The sequence below is a fragment of the Drosophila obscura genome, unplaced genomic scaffold (genome assembly GCF_018151105.1).
Source record: "Drosophila obscura isolate BZ-5 IFL unplaced genomic scaffold, ASM1815110v1 contig_95, whole genome shotgun sequence".
Lineage (NCBI taxonomy): Eukaryota > Metazoa > Arthropoda > Insecta > Diptera > Drosophilidae > Drosophila > Drosophila obscura.
This window is the reverse complement of record NW_024542889.1, coordinates 219,656-233,695: the sequence shown is the minus strand read 5'-3', so window position 1 is coordinate 233,695 and position 14,040 is coordinate 219,656. Positions and strand designations below refer to the sequence as shown.

General features: G+C 50.0%; 5 long non-coding RNA genes across 5 annotated transcripts; all 5 read left to right on the top strand.

Moving 5' to 3' along the window:
- Positions 1-863: 863 nt before the first annotated feature.
- On the top strand, positions 864-1,293 carry LOC121405404. Its single transcript, XR_005968545.1, has 2 exons — positions 864-1,037; positions 1,233-1,293. It is a non-coding gene; the product is annotated as an uncharacterized LOC121405404 (long non-coding RNA).
- An 8,258-nt stretch (positions 1,294-9,551) lies between these two features.
- LOC121405406 lies at positions 9,552-9,907 on the top strand. Its single transcript, XR_005968547.1, has 2 exons — positions 9,552-9,652; positions 9,847-9,907. It is a non-coding gene; the product is annotated as an uncharacterized LOC121405406 (long non-coding RNA).
- Positions 9,908-10,462: 555 nt separating this feature from the next.
- LOC121405403 lies at positions 10,463-11,298 on the top strand. Its single transcript, XR_005968544.1, has 2 exons — positions 10,463-10,964; positions 11,160-11,298. It is a non-coding gene; the product is annotated as an uncharacterized LOC121405403 (long non-coding RNA).
- Positions 11,299-11,774: 476 nt separating this feature from the next.
- On the top strand, positions 11,775-12,843 carry LOC121405405. Its single transcript, XR_005968546.1, has 2 exons — positions 11,775-12,277; positions 12,477-12,843. It is a non-coding gene; the product is annotated as an uncharacterized LOC121405405 (long non-coding RNA).
- A 249-nt stretch (positions 12,844-13,092) lies between these two features.
- Positions 13,093-13,929, top strand: LOC121405414. Its single transcript, XR_005968553.1, has 2 exons — positions 13,093-13,594; positions 13,791-13,929. It is a non-coding gene; the product is annotated as an uncharacterized LOC121405414 (long non-coding RNA).
- Positions 13,930-14,040: the final 111 nt, after the last annotated feature.

The window sequence follows — 14,040 nt, the reverse complement described above, 5'->3', positions numbered from 1 at the left end:
CCCCCAGGGAAACTATAGGGTAAGGGGAAGGAAAACATGCACAGATCGACAGAGGATGCCTGGGCAATCGCCGGGCGGCACCTCTGGAAAACTACTGGGCAAGGGGGGGAAACACGCACCGATCGACAGATGAAGACGCGCTGGTAGTTATTTAAGTTCCATTTTTATTTTATCTCTTCTTCTTCTTCTTCCTCTTCTCCTGCCTAACCGCACCGCTCGCCAGCCCTCTTCCTCACGACGGTGAGACTTGCTCACCCTTTCCTAGCTCGCCGTCAAAATCTGTCTTCTTCTTTGTCTTCTTGGCTGCTTCCACTGGCACGTCCGTTCAGCTCGCTGGTCTGGAATATATCTCCCCCGTTTTCCATGTGCTTGCGATCTTATAAACCCACCCTTGTGGTGCTGGTGATTGAGCTTTCGCTCTCAGCTCTCCCGCTCTCTCTGCTGATGCTGGTGGTAGAGCTTTCGCTCTCTGCTCTCCCGCTCTCTCTGCTGATGCTGGTGGTAGAGCTTTCGCTCTCTGCTCTCCCGCTCTCTCTGTACAGATGTTAGTTGGTTGAGGTTCGTGTCTCCACTCTGTACTGATGTTGGTTGGTTGAGGTTCATGTCTCAACTCTGGAGCTTTTATCAGTGCTATCAGTGATGCCCGAGCGATCACTGTGCTTTTCCCTCCCATCTAAGTCACGACCGAGCAAGTACTTAAACTAATTTTGATTAATGCCATAGCTTAACTACTAACAAATGCCGTCACTTAACCTAATAATGAAAATAAAACATAATAATAACAAAAATAATAGTAACTAATAATAAGAGATCCTTCATGGTGAAAAATAATGTGGGGGAGCGTCTGCTCCTTCACAATTGCTATAGAGAGCAAACAAGTAACAACTAAAAACAAAAAATATCACACTCGTCAAAAAATTGGAAATTCTAAATTTAAAAAATTTTTGTAAAAGTTTTATTTTATATCCATTCATATAGAATGGAAACACCAAAATTCATACGTCTATTGCGATATTGAATTGCGAGCCACGAGCAGAGTAAGTAACCTAATGGCCAAGTGTGTGGTGTGGGGGGGGACTCACTAATTGATTTCTCCTCCTGCTCGAAGGCACCACTGTGGACGTTCACCACTTTCCTGTCCCTTACTTCTTTCCAGAGCGTAGTACCATGCCCGGGATGAAGCCAACACTTGGCTGTAGCTCCAATTCAGAACTTTCTTCTTGTTTCTTCAGCAGGTCTATCATCAGCTCACGTCTGATCCGCAAGTTGATTATTATTCTGCTTCCTACTGAACTCCTCCTGCTGCTCCTTGCTATGCCAATACAGACGTGCCCGCGCCACCACGACAACTGCAACACGAACTTGAACAAGGCAGGTGTGAGATTGAGGCATAAGACGCAAGATGCAAAAACTGGCCACATCATTTCAAAGGTGAGAAAATATCGTGGAACATCTGACTCGAGGTTTTCGCTACCCGATTGCTTGCATGTGAGGCTCGGGGTTTTCTGGAATGCAGCATACAGCACACAGATGTAGCCAAGGATATACAGTCGAAATTCGCTCAATTCGCTTCTCTCACCTGTCTGTGTACAGCTCCACGTCGAAGTACTGAGTGCGTCTGTATTTCTCGATGGCATTAAAATAGCAATTCACACACCAGTTGCGTGACTTCGTCCGAACGTGGATGGAAATTACAATTGGCAAGCTTCTTGCGAGTGCCCATTTTTTGTTGAAACAATAGTTAGATACTTAAAATTTGTAAAACGGTAGAAATTTTTTTTTGTTTTACACTAAAAATACAAAAATATAAAAACTAGCGTAGAGGCCTTAGAAAACCCAAAAAATTCATAAGGAACAAGGCTTCATTTTGCGCTGGGGTTTAGTCAAGCCAGGGTAAATTACAGCCATATTTATAATTTGCCGGGACTCCGAGTCATGAGTGGCCATGGGACGGAGATTTCGTCTCGGGGATGCCAAGGCCAAGGGAAACGTGCGAAAGGGGGGTAGAACGGTCGCGATCTTCTGTAGAGTGCCTGGGCAGTCGCCGGGCGGCACCTAAGGGAAGCTACAGGGCAAGGGGAAGGAGAGTAGGCGCAGAGACCCTCCCAGAGATACCTGGGCAGTCGCCGGGCGGCACTTCGGGGAAGGTACAGGTCTGCGGGGGAAGGGAAACAGCCATAGATCGCCAGAGGATGCCTGGGCAGTCGCCGGGCGACACCTCGGGGAAACTACAGGGCAAGGGGAAGGAGAGTAGGCGCAGAGCCATCCCAAAGATACCTGGGCAGTCGCCGGGCGGCACTTCGGGGAAGGTACAGGTCTGCGGGGGAAGGGAGACAGCCATAGATAGCCAGAGGATGCCTGGGCAGTCGCCGGGCGGCACCCCCGGGAAACTATAGGGCAAGGGGAAGGAGAGTAGGCGCAGAGACCCTCCCAAAGATACCTGGGCAGTCGCCGGGCGGCACTTCGGGGAAGGTACAGGTCTGCGGGGGGAAGGGAGACAGCCATAGATAGCCAGAGGATGCCTGGGCAGTCGCCGGGCGGCACCCCCGGGAAACTATAGGGCAAGGGGAAGGAGAGTAGGCGCAGAGACCCTCCCAAAGATACCTGGGCAGTCGCCGGGCGGCACTTCGGGGGAGGTACAGGTCTGCGGGGGGAAGGGAGACAGCCATAGATAGCCAGAGGATGCCTGGGCAGTCGCCGGGCGGCACCCCCGGGAAACTACAGGGTAAGGGGAAGAAGGGTAGGCGCAGAGACCCTCCCAAAGATACCTTGGCAGTCGCCGGGCGGCACTTCGGGGAAGGTACAGGTCTGCGGGGGAAGGGAAACAGCCATAGATCGCCAGAGGATGCCTGGGCAGTCGCCGGGCGGCACCCCGGGAAACTATAGGGTAAGGGGGGGAAAACACGCACAGATCGACAGAGGATGCCTGGGCAGTCGCCGGGCGGCACCTCTGGAAAACCTACAGGGCAAGGGGAGGAAACACGCACCGATCGACAGATGAAGACGCGCTGGTAGTTATTTAAGTTCCATTTTTATTTTATCTCTTCTTCCTCTTCTCCTGCCTAACCGCACCGCTCGCCCGCCCTCTTCCTCACGACGGTGAGACTTGCTCACCCTTTCCTAGCTCGCCGTCAATATCTGTCTTCTTCTTCGTCTTCTTGGCTGCTTCCACTGGCACGTCCGTTCAGCTCGCTGGTCTGGAATATATATCTCGTTTTCCATGTGCTTGCGATCTTATAAACCCACCCTTGTGGTGCTGGTGATTGAGCTTTCGCTCTCTGCTCTCCCGCTCTCTCTGCTGATGCTGGTGGTAGAGCTTTCGCTCTCTGCTCTCCCGCTCTCTCTGTACAGATGTTGGTTGGTTGAGGTTCATGTCTCCACTCTGTACTGATGTTGGTTGGTTGAGGTTCATGTCTCCACTCTGTACTGATGTTGGTTGGTTGAGGTTCATGTCTCAACTCTGGAGCTTTTATCAGTGTTATCAGTGATGCCCGAGCGATCACTGTGCTTTTCCCTCCCATCTAAGTCACGACCGAGCAAGTACTTAAACTAATTTTGATTAATGCCATAGCTTAACTACTAACAAATGCCGTCACTTAACCTAATAATGAAAATAAAACATAATAATAACAAAATAATAGTAACTAATAATAAGAGATCCTTCATGGTGAAAAATAATGTGGGGGAGCGTCTGCTCCTTCACACGCCCTCCTCACTTCGGGGGGTCCGAATAGTAACGGTGACAGCGTGGCGGCGCGTTATTTTGATGCGGAAGCAGTGTCCGTCGTGTACCTCCAGTCGCCTTACCCCTGACCGGGCCGTGGCCTTGCGCAGATAGACCGTGATGTTGCTGATCAGGTCTAAGGGCAACTGGCGGTCCGGCGTGTTGATCCGCCACTCCACTGGTGCTTCTGCCCAGCCTGCCTCGTCCTGTACCACCGCTTCTCCCGGGTGGAGTCGAACTAGCTGCAGTAAGTCGGCATGTTCCTCGAACGACAGTGGAAGGCTGCAGTCCGATTCTGCCGGCTCTTCTCCGAAAAGTGGTGGTAATAGCTCTTCTTGGGCTACGGGTGGGGGAGTGTCACTGGTTGGCGGTAGCAAAGGAGCGTCACCTTGGGGTGCGAAGCTCAGGCTCATCAGTGACACTACGTCAGACTCCGGCGATGGTGCGTCGTAACGAAGCTCCGCTTCTTTTCCCGGGTCGCTGTGTCCGGCTGTGGCCGCGTAGCGGGAGCCTTCTTCCTGGGGCTCTGTGACTGCTCTCTCTCCACCGAATTCGGCCTGCCAGGGGTTCACCAGGTCCCATTCTGCCCAAAGAGGGAATTCCCAATCGACTGGCAGGGGCGAGGTGACGGTACTGTCACTTGGGGCAACGGTGCTTCCTTGGTAGCCAGAGTCGATCGCGCCCATCAGGGTGGAAACCGGACTGCCTTGGCTACGTAGGATCGTGTCCTGATCATCGGTGTCCGTGGTCACGTTTTCGTCGTCGACAGCGGGACCATAGGCCCCGAACAAACGACGGTTCAAGGCGGCGACGTTGTGATTGGGGGGTAGTCGGACGCCATTAGTCGCGAAGCGGCCGTCGGGCTCTCTCTCTTCTTCTGCCTCTGCTTCCTGCTCGCTACACTCGGATATATCCCAGTAGTGGGGACCTTCCTCTCGGGGACCTGCGACTACTTCCTCGTTCCCGGGCGGGTCATCCGGTTGAGGGCTCACTAGGTCCCATAATCTCCAACCGTCGGGTTCCCAATCGGCTGGCTGGGGTGAGGTAACGGGGCTGCAACTTGAGGTAGCGTTGCGTGTTGGCGTATTTTCGACATCCGAGAGGGTCGAAACCAGACGGCCCTGGCCACGCGGGGTCGTGTCTTGATCTTCGTGGACTGTGGTTGGTCGTCGGCCCCCAGCTGTCGCGGAGCGGTCGTCAACCTGCTCTCCTTTCTCTGCCTCTGCGTTATGGACCACTGGCTGCTGTTGCTCAAGCCATTCTGATACGGCGGCCAATCGTTGGTCCCGGGGGATTCGCTGGTAGTCGGCGAAGGCTTCTTGCTCCGTCCGAAAGCAATCTGGCATCGGATAGCCCGATGGCCCATATGGGGTGTAGCCACGACTGGTTGTTGTAGCGTTGTCCCGCGTCGTTTTGGCCGTCCTGCCCCTTGCTTGTTGCCCTCCGTTGGAACGCCTGGTTGTGTCGCCACGTGCTTCTAGGGGTCGGCCCGCTCTCTCGTTATGTCGACGCTTCATGTTCGTCCGCCTAAGGAGTAAACCCCTAGCGGTTACTACCTGCCTGTCTTATATGAATGAAATTGGTACCCTCCCCCGATCCTGCTTGAGCGGTGCTGGTGAGAAGGTTAATACATTGGTTCTTAATCTAATCCCTTAAGGGGATATATACGTATGACAGCTTACGGCTTATGGATTTGCCCTTTTGGGGCGAAGACGTTACGACAGCGCGCTACCGCAAGTGGCCCTTGTGTATCGGTGATCATGCTGGTGTCTTCGGTGTCGTCTCAGTTGGTTCGTCGTGCATTGTCTTCGGAGTAGGTCGACTGGCCCTGGTAGTTTCCAGCGGTGTCGCAGCCGCCTTCGCTGAAGTTTCAAAGTTCCTGGCGTTGTGTAAATTGGACTGGTGGGTGTATGAACTAGCCCTGGGAGTGCCCAGCGGTGTCGTAGTTGTCTTCCCCGCAGTCCCGTTGCTCCTGCTTACGTCTGACGTTGATTTGTCGGTAGACGGACTGGCCCTGGGTGCATCCAGCGGTGTCGCAGTCGTCTCCGTCGAAGTTCCGTGATTCTTGTGTGTGTCTGGCATTGCGTTGCTGGCAGACGGACTGGCCCTGGGTGCATCCAGCGGTGTCGCAGTCGTCTCCGTCGAAGTTCCCGGATTCCTGTGTGTGTCTGGCATTGCGTTGCTGGCAGACGGACTGGCCCTGGGTGCATCCAGCGGTGTCGCAGTCGTCTCCGTCGAAGTTCCCGGATTCCTGTGTGTGTCTGGCATTGCGTTGCTGGCAGATGGACTGGCCCTGGGTGCATCCAGCGGTGTCGCAGTCGTCTCCGTCGAAGTTCCCGGATTCCTGTGTGTGTCTGGCATTGCGTTGCTGGCAGATGGACTGGCCCTGGGTGCATCCAGCGGTGTCGCAGTCGTCTCCGTCGAAGTTCCCGGATTCCTGTGTGTGTCTGGCATTGCGTTGCTGGCAGACGGACTGGCCCTGGGTGCATCCAGCGGTGTCGCAGTCGTCTCCGTCGAAGTTCCGTGATTCCTGTGTGTGTCTGGCATTGCGTTGCTGGCAGACGGACTGGCCCTGGGTGCATCCAGCGGTGTCGCAGTCGTCTCCGTCGAAGTTCCGTGATTCTTGTGTCTGGCTTGGTCGAATCCTGTTGTGTCTGTGCTGCGGGGTCTGGCTTGAGCGTTGCTTGGCGTAGAATGGTCCAATTGTGTCGTAGTCATTGTCCTAGTGGTAGTTGTGGAGTTGGTACAGGAACTAGCATTAGCTATAGAAGGTTTGAGTGGTTAAGGGTCGTCACGGAAGGTCACGGTGCGCGTCGTTGTCGGCTGTAACGGGCTGGTTTCCCGAGTCAACGGTAACTATGCTCGCCCGCATTGTATTATGGCCTTGATGTCCCATAGGAAATCCACTGCAAACCCATCTGACCTTTGTAATCGCTGCTCCTTGTATTCATGATCGATGGTCTTTTAGTCCCGTGTGCGTTGTGTCTCCAGTTGGGGCTGCTTACTGACTGCCGGCTATCCTGATCGTTGATGGTCTGTTGGTGATCCTGGTCGTCGCTGCTCCTTGTGCTCGTGATCGATACTCTTTGGTCCCGTGTGCGTTGTGTCTCCAGTTGAGGCTGCTTACTGACTGCCCGTTGCTGGTCTGCTGGTGATCCTGGTCGTCGCTGCTCCTTGTGCTCGTGATCGATACTCTTTGGTCCCGTGTGCGTTGTGTCTCCAGTTGAGGCTGCTTACTGACTGCCCGTTGCTGGTCTGCTGGTGATCCTGGTCGTCGCTGCTCCTTGTGCTCGTGATCGATACTCTTTGGTCCCGTGTGCGTTGTGTCTCCAGTTGAGGCTGCTTACTGACTTGCCGGCTATCCTGATCGTTGCTGGTCTGCTGGTGATCCTGGTCGTCGCTGCTCCTTGTGCTCGTGATCGATGGTCTTTTAGTCCCGTGTGCGTTGTGTCTCCAGTTGAGGCTGCTTACGACTGCCGGCTCTGGCTCGGTGTCCGAAATATATAGCCCGGCCGCTGACTACGTCTCTGCCGCTGGCTGCGTTTCTGCCGCTGACTGTGTCTCTGCTGCTGACTGTGTTTCTGCTGCTGACTGCGCCTCTGCTGTTGACTGCGCCTCTGCTGCTGACTGCGCCTCGAGAGGTTAGGGAAGCCAGGCTCGGCCGTACGTGAAAATTTGGGCAAGTGCGGTTAGCAACGACAGCGACAATACAATCATTCTACTCCTATCAACGTCGACCGACCCCGCCGCTGCGCGTCCGGCACGCTGGCATGACTGCCACGCGGCCACTGGAAGAACCTGATTCAACTGGCTGGAACCCCCCGTTCTTTCCCTTCTAGCTCACTAACACACCCCTTGGCCACTCAAAACACCTCGGAAGTCTCGGAGTCCCTGCTCGGGCGCCATCTGTAAGGACGCGATCTAGGCTGGGGTATAACTCTCAGTCAAGCCAGGGTCGAAATTACAGCCATATTTATAATTTGCCGGGACTCCGAGTCATGAGTGGCCATGGGACGGAGATTTCGTCTCGGGGATGCCAAGGCCAAGGGAAACGTGCGAAAGGGGGGTAGAACGGTCGCGATCTTCTGTAGAGTGCCTGGGCAGTCGCCGGGCGGCACCTAAGGGAAGCTACAGGGCAAGGGGAAGGAGAGTAGGCGCAGAGACCCTCCCAGAGATACCTGGGCAGTCGCCGGGCGGCACTTCGGGGAAGGTACAGGTCTGCGGGGGAAGGGAAACAGCCATAGATCGCCAGAGGATGCCTGGGCAGTCGCCGGGCGACACCTCGGGGAAACTACAGGGCAAGGGGAAGGAGAGTAGGCGCAGAGACCATCCCAAAGATACCTGGGCAGTCGCCGGGCGGCACTTCGGGGAAGGTACAGGTCTGCGGGGGGAAGGGAGACAGCCATAGATAGGCAGAGGATGCCTGGGCAGTCGCCGGGCGGCACCCCCGGGAAACTATAGGGCAGGGGGAAGGAGAGTAGGCGCAGAGACCCTCCCAAAGATACCTGGGCAGTCGCCGGGCGGCACTTCGGGGAAGGTACAGGTCTGCGGGGGGAAGGGAGACAGCCATAGATAGCCAGAGGATGCCTGGGCAGTCGCCGGGCGGCACCCCCGGGAAACTATAGGGCAAGGGGAAGGAGAGTAGGCGCAGAGACCCTCCCAAAGATACCTGGGCAGTCGCCGGGCGGCACTTCGGGGGAGGTACAGGTCTGCGGGGGGAAGGGAGACAGCCATAGATAGCCAGAGGATGCCTGGGCAGTCGCCGGGCGGCACCCCCGGGAAACTACAGGGTAAGGGGAAGAAGGGTAGGCGCAGAGACCCTCCCAAAGATACCTTGGCAGTCGCCGGGCGGCACTTCGGGGAAGGTACAGGTCTGCGGGGGAAGGGAAACAGCCATAGATCGCCAGAGGATGCCTGGGCAGTCGCCGGGCGGCACCCCGGGAAACTATAGGGTAAGGGGGGGAAAACACGCACAGATCGACAGAGGATGCCTGGGCAGTCGCCGGGCGGCACCTCTGGAAAACCTACAGGGCAAGGGGAGGAAACACGCACCGATCGACAGATGAAGACGCGCTGGTAGTTATTTAAGTTCCATTTTTATTTTATCTCTTCTTCCTCTTCTCCTGCCTAACCGCACCGCTCGCCCGCCCTCTTCCTCACGACGGTGAGACTTGCTCACCCTTTCCTAGCTCGCCGTCAATATCTGTCTTCTTCTTCGTCTTCTTGGCTGCTTCCACTGGCACGTCCGTTCAGCTCGCTGGTCTGGAATATATCTCTCGTTTTCCATGTGCTTGCGATCTTATAAACCCACCCTTGTGGTGCTGGTGATTGAGCTTTCGCTCTCTGCTCTCCCGCTCTCTCTGCTGATGCTGGTGGTAGAGCTTTCGCTCTCTGCTCTCCCGCTCTCTCTGTACAGATGTTGGTTGGTTGAGGTTCATGTCTCCACTCTGTACTGATGTTGGTTGGTTGAGGTTCATGTCTCCACTCTGTACTGATGTTGGTTGGTTGAGGTTCATGTCTCAACTCTGGAGCTTTTATCAGTGTTATCAGTGATGCCCGAGCGATCACTGTGCTTTTCCCTCCCATCTAAGTCACGACCGAGCAAGTACTTAAACTAATTTTGATTAATGCCATAGCTTAACTACTAACAAATGCCGTCACTTAACCTAATAATGAAAATAAAACATAATAATAACAAAATAATAGTAACTAATAATAAGAGATCCTTCATGGTGAAAAAAATGTGTGTAAGAAAAAAAAAAAAAAAAAAAAAAAAAAAAAAAAAAAAAAAAAAAAAAACCCAAAAAAAATGAAAATTTTAAATTAAAAAATTTTTTAAAAGTTTTTTATTTTATATCCATTCATATAGAATGGAAACACCAAAATTCATACGTCTATTGCGATATTGAATTGCGAGCCACGAGCAGAGTAAGTAACCTAATGGCCAAGTGTGTGGTGTGGGGGGGACTCACTAATTGATTTCTCCTCCTGCTCGAAGGCACCACTGTGGACGTTCACCACTTTCCTGTCCCTTACTTCTTTCCAGAGCGTAGTACCATGCCCGGGATGAAGCCAACACTTGGCTGTAGCTCCAATTCAGAACTTTCTTCTTGTTTCTTCAGCAGGTCTATCATCAGCTCACGTCTGATCCGCAAGTTGATTATTATTCTGCTTCCTACTGAACTCCTCCTGCTGCTCCTTGCTATGCCAATACAGACGTGCCCGCGCCACCACGACAACTGCAACACGAACTTGAACAAGGCAGGTGTGAGATTGAGGCATAAGACGCAAGATGCAAAAACTGGCCACATCATTTCAAAGGTGAGAAAATATCGTGGAACATCTGACTCGAGGTTTTCGCTACCCGATTGCTTGCATGTGAGGCTCGGGGTTTTCTGGAATGCAGCATACAGCACACAGATGTAGCCAAGGATATACAGTCGAAATTCGCTCAATTCGCTTCTCTCACCTGTCTGTGTACAGCTCCACGTCGAAGTACTGCGGTGCGTCTGTATTTCTCGATGGCATTAAAATAGCAATTCACACACCAGTTGCGTGACTTCGTCCGAACGTGGATGGAAATTACAATTGGCAAGCTTCTTGCGAGTGCCCATTTTTTGTTGAAACAATAGTTAGATACTTAAAATTTGTAAAACGATAGAAATTTTGTTTTACGCTAATACTAAAAATACAAAAATATAAAAACTAGCGTACAGCTCCAAAGTCAGTGCTAGAAGCCCAAGGAACCCAAAGGAACAAAGCGTTCACGCGATAAGACATATTTGTTCCAAACATTTGTGGTTTTATGTACACAAGAATTTTAATTCAAGTGGAAATTGTAATGCAGAATGACAACAAAAGAAAATGTAACGAGAAATTTAAGTTCCATGGCGTTTTTTTCAGTATATATAAGTATATAGGTATGTAAGTATTTGCATGGGCTGGCCACACTGATCGCTAAATAGAAGGAAACGCGCTGTTGAAGAATTATATTTGATCACATTTGCTTTTGTATTCAAAAGTCAAACCCAGGTCCCCTTAGAAACTAACAAAAATTTATTATTGCTATGGAGAGCAAACAAGTAACAACTAAAAACAAAAAATATCACACTCGTCAAAAATTCGAAATTCTAAATTTAAAAAATTTTTGTAAAAGTTTTATTTTATATCCATTCATATAGAATGGAAACACCAAAATTCATACGTCTATTGCGATATTGAATTGCGAGCCACGAGCAGAGTAAGTAACCTAATGGCCAAGTGTGTGGTGTGGGGGGGGGCTCACTAATTGATTTCTCCTCCTGCTCGAAGGCACCACTGTGGACGTTCACCACTTTCCTGTCCCTTACTTCTTTCCAGAGCGTAGTACCATGCCCGGGATGAAGCCAACACTTGGCTGTAGCTCCAATTCAGAACTTTCTTCTTGTTTCTTCAGCAGGTCTATCATCAGCTCACGTCTGATCCGCAAGTTGATTATTATTCTGCTTCCTACTGAACTCCTCCTGCTGCTCCTTGCTATGCCAATACAGACGTGCCCGCGCCACCACGACAACTTCAACACGAACTTGAACAAGGCAGGTGTGAGATTGAGGCATAAGACGCAAGATGCAAAAACTGGCCACATCATTTCAAAGGTGAGAAAATATCGTGGAACATCTGACTCGGGGTTTTCGCTACCCGATTGCTTGCATGTGAGGCTCGGGGTTTTCTGGAATGCAGCATACAGCACACAGATGTAGCCAAGGATATACAGTCGAAATTCGCTCAATTCGCTTCTCTCACCTGTCTGTGTACAGCTCCACGTCGAAGTACTGAGTGCGTCTGTATTTCTCGATGGCATTAAAATAGCAATTCACACACCAGTTGCGTGACTTCGTCCAAACGTGGATGGAAATTACAATTGGCAAGCTTCTTGCGAGTGCCCATTTTTTGTTGAAACAATAGTTAGATACTTAAAATTTGTAAAACGATAGAAATTTTGTTTTACGCTAATACTAAAAATACAAAAATATAAAAACTAGCGTACAGCTCCAAAGTCAGTGCTAGAAGCCCAAGGAACCCAAAGGAACAAAGCGTTCACGCGATAAGACATATTTGTTCCAAACATTTGTGGTTTTATGTACACAAGAATTTTAATTCAAGTGGAAATTGTAATGCAGAATGACAACAAAAGAAAATGTAACGAGAAATTTAAGTTCCATGGCGTTTTTTTCAGTATATATAAGTATATAGGTATGTAAGTATTTGCATGGGCTGGCCACACTGATCGCTAAATAGAAGGAAACGCGCTGTTGAAGAATTATATTTGATCACATTTGCTTTTGTATTCAAAAGTCAAACCCAGGTCCCCTTAGAAACTAACAAAAATTTATTATTGCTATAGAGAGCAAACAAGTAACAACTAAAAACAAAAAATATCACATTCGTCAAAAAATTGGAAATTCTAAATTTAAAAAATTTTTGTAAAAGTTTTATTTTATATCCATTCATATAGAATGGAAACACCAAAATTCTCACGTCTATTGCGATATTGAATTGCGAGCCACGAGCAGAGTAAGTAACCTAATGGCCAAGTGTGTGGTGTGGGGGGGGGACTCACTAATTGATTTCTCCTCCTGCTCGAAGGCACCACTGTGGACGTCCACCACTTTCCTGTCCCTAACTTCTTTCCAGAGCGTAGTACCATGCCCGGGATGAAGCCAACACTTGGCTGTAGCTCCAATTCAGAACTTTCTTCTTGTTTCTTCAGCAGGCCTATCATCAGCTCACGTCTGATCCGCAAGTTGATTATTATTCTGCTTCCTACTGAACTCCTCCTGCTGCTCCTTGCTATGCCAATACAGACGTGCCCGCGCCACCACGACAACTGCAACACGAACTTGAACAAGGCAGGTGTGAGATTGAGGCATAAGACGCAAGATGCAAAAACTGGCCACATCATTTCAAAGGTGAGAAAATATCGTGGAACATCTGACTCGAGGTTTTCGCTACCCGATTGCTTGCATGTGAGGCTCGGGGTTTTCTGGAATGCAGCATACAGCACACAGATGTAGCCAAGGATATACAGTCGAAATTCGCTCAATTCGCTTCTCTCACCTGTCTGTGTACAGCTCCACGTCGAAGTACTGAGTGCGTTTGTATTTCTCGATGGCATTAAAATAGCAATTCACACACCAGTTGCGTGACTTCGTCCGAACGTGGATGGAAATTACAATTGGCAAGCTTCTTGCGAGTGCCCATTTTTTGTTGAAACAATAGTTAGATACTTAAAATAAATTGTAAAACGATAGAAATTTTGTTTTACGCTAATACTAAAAATACAAAAATATAAAAACTAGCGTACAGCTCCAAAGTCAGTGCTAGAAGCCCAAGGAACCCAAAGGAACAAAGCGTTCACGCGATAAGACATATTTGTTCCAAACATTTGTGGTTTTATGTACACAAGAATTTTAATTCAAGTGGAAATTGTAATGCAGAATGACAACAAAAGAAAATGTAACGAGAAATTTAAGTTCCATGGCGTTTTTTTCAGTATATATAAGTATATAGGTATGTAAGTATTTGCATGGGCTGGCCACACTGATCGCTAAATAGAAGGAAACGCGCTGTTGAAGAATTATATTTGATCACATTTGCTTTTGTATTCAAAAGTCAAACCCAGGTCCCCTTAGAAACTAACAAAAATTTATTATTGCTATAGAGAGCAAACAAGTAACAACTAAAAACAAAAAATATCACATTCGTCAAAAAATTGGAAATTCTAAATTTAAAAAATTTTTGTAAAAGTTTTATTTTATATCCATTCATATAGAATGGAAACACCAAAATTCTCACGTCTATTGCGATATTGAATTGCGAGCCACGAGCAGAGTAAGTAACCTAATGGCCAAGTGTGTGGTGTGGGGGGGGGACTCACTAATTGATTTCTCCTCCTGCTCGAAGGCACCACTGTGGACGTCCACCACTTTCCTGTCCCTAACTTCTTTCCAGAGCGTAGTACCATGCCCGGGATGAAGCCAACACTTGGCTGTAGCTCCAATTCAGAACTTTCTTCTTGTTTCTTCAGCAGGTCTATCATCAGCTCACGTCTGATCCGCAAGTTGATTATTATTCTGCTTCCTACTGAACTCCTCCTGCTGCTCCTTGCTATGCCAATACAGACGTGCCCGCGCCACCACGACAACTTCAACACGAACTTGAACAAGGCAGGTGTGAGATTGAGGCATAAGACGCAAGATGCAAAAACTGGCCACATCATTTCAAAGGTGAGAAAATATCGTGGAACATCTGACTCGGGGTTTTCGCTACCCGATTGC